The following is a 4,528-nucleotide window of genomic DNA, read 5'->3' on the forward strand; positions in this document are numbered from 1 at the left end:
ATATAAATTTTGGATGTGATCTAGATACAGATTTTCCTTTGTGAATAAAAGATACTTTAGAGATAACTGAATGAAATTTTAAAACTTCTTTCTTTACTGTATTGTAGAGATGACTTCAGCTAGAAACAGATGCTTGACCAAAATGTCAATCTTTAATAATTTAAAAAACAACCTAACTCTTCAAATGTATGAATGGGAACTATTAAAATATTTAGTACTCAGCCATCTTGGTTCCGTGTTCCCCGCACAAAATGCCCGGTGAAGCCACAGAAAGTGTCCCTGCTACAGAGCAGGAACTGCCACAGCCCCAGGCTGCAACAGAGGCTGAAACAGGGCCTGAAACAGAATGGGATGGTGAAGCATCAGTGCCAGAGCTCAAGGAACAAGATTCCACACAGGCAACCTCTAAACAAGCCCAGAAGGCAGCAGCTGAAATGGACAAAGAACCAGCCAGTAAAGCAAAACAGAAAACAGAGCCCAAGTTCAAAGATGGCACAGAAGGCTATGTCCAAACTGGGTCTTCAGCAAGTTACACTATCTAGAAATCTAAGATATCCTCTTTATTATCACAAAACCAGATGTCTACAAGAGCCCAGCTTCAGATACCTACCCAGTTTGGGGGGAAGGCGAGATCAAGGACTTATCCTAGCAAGCCTAGTTAGCAGCTGCTGAGAAATTCACAGTTCAAGGTGAAGCTGTCTCAGACATTCGATAAACACCCACCGACTCCAACGGTCTGAGAGCAGAGTAACAGGGAAGAGGCTGAAGAAACAGGTGTGGAAGTTAAGGAGACGGAACTGGTCCTGTCACAAGAAAACGTGTCAAGAACATAGCCAGTCTGTGCCCTGGAGGACAACAGTAATGATATTGTAAATGCTATTCTGGAATTCACACTGTCACCATCCAAAAATGAGGGCCTGTTTTCTTTTCCTTTTCTTTCTGTTTGGTGTTTCAAAAGAGTAACTGCAGCTTCGTCTGAAATTTGTACTATTTCCATCCTTAATAAAGTTATGGCTTTTTGTGGGTAAAAATTATACAGATAAAAATTAAATATTCAGTGTTTACCAGAAGTGTCCAGCATCAACAATATAGCCTATGTTTTCAATACCTGCTATTTAAACATGTGCAATCGACTCAAATTAAAATTATTACAAAATCATGACAAATCCCCAAAACAGACAATTGTGTATGTGTTGGAGGTGGAAGTGGGGTCACAGAAAGAAAATCCTCATTAGATGTCTTTCAGCACGAAGGCCTTTTCATTTTCCCTTGAAAGGACTGAACCGACACTATGCAAAAGCAATGCTGCTGGGCCTGGAGAAGTATGTGCCGCTGCTTTAAAATAAACAGGGAAGGCCCAGGTCTTGGTCATGCAGGCCTGTGGGTTACTCATAGTCACTTCCAGGGCCTCTCCCTGGCACAGCTGTGGAGTAGGCAGAATTTATCTTTAGATCCTCCTACTTCCCCTTCTGGGTCACGGTCCTCTCTTCTGGGTCTACCCAGGGTGCTCAATGGCTCACGTTGGCCAGGGCAGCACCACACCCTGGCCTGCCCTCCTTGGACTGTGGCCCTTTCCTCTCCCTCTTCTTTCCCCAACCCCTCTGATACAGTTCAACTGGGAGGAAAATCACATAAATGAATTCACACTGGCATGTAAGGGGCTAACGTTTTTATTTCCCCCATGCATTCTATAAGTTTGTTAAGCTCAAGGAATGTGTTCCTCAGGAGAAAAGTTCAATCTGTACGATGAAATGTGGGGAAGTCTGGGTGTCCTCAAACCGCAAAGTACCATCCAACTGGCGGAGGCCTTCATGGGGCCAGCCTCATCCCCCTAACAGAGGGACAGTGACTACTCCCATTGATTCTTGAGCAAAGCGCCGGTGAATAACTGGCAAATACATAAGATATTGAAAAACTGATTGAAAAGTGAAAGGAACATTTAAAAATAAGATTATTCTGCTCTAGCTGGTGTGGCTCAGTTGGTTGGGCATCATTCTGCAAGGGGGAAGGTCACCTGTTCGATTACCGGTCAGAGCACATGCGTGGGTTGCTGGTTTGGTCCCTGGTCTGGGCACATACCAGAGGTAACCAAGTGATGTTTCTCTCCCCCTCTCCCTGTCTTTCCCCTCTCTTTAAAAATAAATAAATAAATATTTTAAAAAATAACATTATTCTAGCAGGTTCCTCTTCTCGGGGTAGGATAAAACTGAACGATCCATAGAGCACTGAGACCTTCGATAAGGAAAGGACTTTTCAACAAACAGTGATGGGAGAAGTGGACATCCACATGTGATGAACAAAACTGGGCCCGTACCTGCACCATGTCAAACATGGTCTCAAAATGCGTTAAAGACCTAAAACTATTGAACTCCGAGAAGAAAACATAGGGAAAATGTTTCATTACAATGCATTTGGCAATGAATTCTTGGATATGGCAGCAGAACACAAACAACAAAAGAAAAAATAGATAAACTGGGGTTTCTCAAAATGTAAAACTTCTGTGTATCAAAGAAAACGATCCACAGATTGAAAAGAAAACCTGGGGAAAAATATTTGCAAATCATATATCTTATAAGGGACTAATATCCAGAATATATAAAGAACTCCTACAATTCAACCAAAAAACCCCTAAACAACCCAATTTATAAATGGACAAAGGACTTATATAGACATTTCTCCAAAGAAGAGCTACAACACCCAGTAATCACGTAAAAAAAAAAAAAGCTCAATATTGTTAATCATTAGAGAAATGCAAATCAAAATCACTGTAAAACAGCACTTCACAGCCATCAGGATGGTTCCCATAAAACAAAGTCAAAAACAGAATAACAAGTGTTGGTGAGGATATGGAGAAATTGCTGCTGGGAATGTAAAATGGTGCAGCCACTGTAAAAACAGTATGACGGTTTTTCAAAAAATTAAAACTAAAACCACCAGATGATGCAGTAGTTCCACTTCTAGTACATACCCCAGAGGATTGAAAGCAGGGACTCAGGCTGATAGCTGCACGTTCCTGTTCACGGCAGCGATGTGCACAAGAGCCGATAGGTGGGAGCAACCCAAGTGGTCACTGATGGACAAACGGATAAACGGGGTAGGGCACACGCACACAATGGAATGCCATTCGGCCTTAGAAAGGAAGGAGATTCTGACACATGCTATCATATGGATGAACCCTGAAGACATTATGGTACGATGAATGAAATAAGCTGGTCAGAAAAGAACAAATACCATGTGATTGCAATTACATGAGGTCCCCGGAGCACCTCACAGACTACGTAAACTCACAGAGACAGAAAGCAGAGCAACGGCTGCCAGGGAGTAAGGGGGGAGGGGGATGAGGAGTTAGTGTTTAATGGGCATAGTTTCAGTTTCAGATGATAGAAAAGTTCTGGAAACGCCAACGAATTGTATATTCAAAAATGGTTCAAATGGTAAATTTTATGCCATGTATATTTTACCTCAATAAAAAAATTAATAAGCTTTTGAGGTGATTACCTTACCAGACAAGATGAAGTTTATAATCTAAAAATGCACCTATAATATTTTTATTTATTTTTGTTTTTAATATATTTTATATATTAAAAGAATAATATATTCTTTTTTTAATATATTTTATTGATTATGCCATTACAGTTGTCCTATTTCTCCCCTTCATTCCCCTCCACCCTGCACACCCCCTCCCCCACCATTCCCCCCCTTTAGTTAATGACCACGTGTCTCAAGTTCTTTAGAGTTTATATTTCCCACACTATTCTTGCCCTCCCCCCTATCTATTTTCTATCTACTGTCTATGCTACTTATTTTCTGTATCTTCTCCCCCCTTCTCCTCCTCCCACTCCCCTGTTGCTAACCCTCCATGTGATCTCCATTTCTATGGCTCTGCTCCTGATCTAGCTGTCCTCTTAGTTTGCTTTTGTTTTAGGTGTGGTTGTTAGTAACTGTGAGTTTGCTGTCCTTTCACTGTTCTTCTTTTTTATCTTCTTTTTCTTAGGTAAGTCCCTTTAACATTTCATATAATAAGGGCTTGGTGATGATGAACTCCTTGAATTTGATCTTATCTGAGAAGCACTTTATCTGTCCTTCCATTCTAAATGAAAACTTTGCTGGGTAGATCAATCTTGGTTGTAGGTCTTTGGATTTCATGCCCTGGAATACTTCTTTCCAGCCCCTTCTTGCCTGTAATATTTTTAATACATAAAACTAATAAAAATGATTCTTCCACTTTGTCTCTAGGACATGCAACCATAAAGACTTCCACGTTTCTCTGGATCTGGTTCAACAGCATGCTGTTTGGCTGGGCTAGTGATGGGGGTGGACACAGTGGACACACAGAAGGCCTGAAAGCTCTGGCCAGGCTGACTGCTGATGCTGCGTGGCCCCCCTGGCCTCCAGAGGAAAAGTTATGGGCTCTCACACAGCACCTTGGTGAGCACTGCCTCCCCTTCTCAGACTAACTGTGTTCCTGATGTCCTCTCTGCAGTGGACAATCAGATGCAGCAGATATTACAAAGCATATGTTACTAAA

The 4,528-nt window shown here is 41.6% G+C and overlaps 1 pseudogene; it reads left to right on the plus strand.

The window, feature by feature from the left end:
• The first annotated feature begins 223 nt into the window (after window positions 1-223).
• On the plus strand, window positions 224-873 carry LOC119057018 (nascent polypeptide-associated complex subunit alpha-like; annotated as a pseudogene).
• Window positions 874-4,528: the final 3,655 nt, after the last annotated feature.

This window comes from Artibeus jamaicensis, unplaced genomic scaffold, assembly GCF_021234435.1.
Source record: "Artibeus jamaicensis isolate MK-2021 breed Jamaican fruit bat unplaced genomic scaffold, CSHL_Jam_final contig_548, whole genome shotgun sequence".
In the NCBI taxonomy this organism is placed as follows: Eukaryota; Metazoa; Chordata; class Mammalia; order Chiroptera; family Phyllostomidae; genus Artibeus; species Artibeus jamaicensis.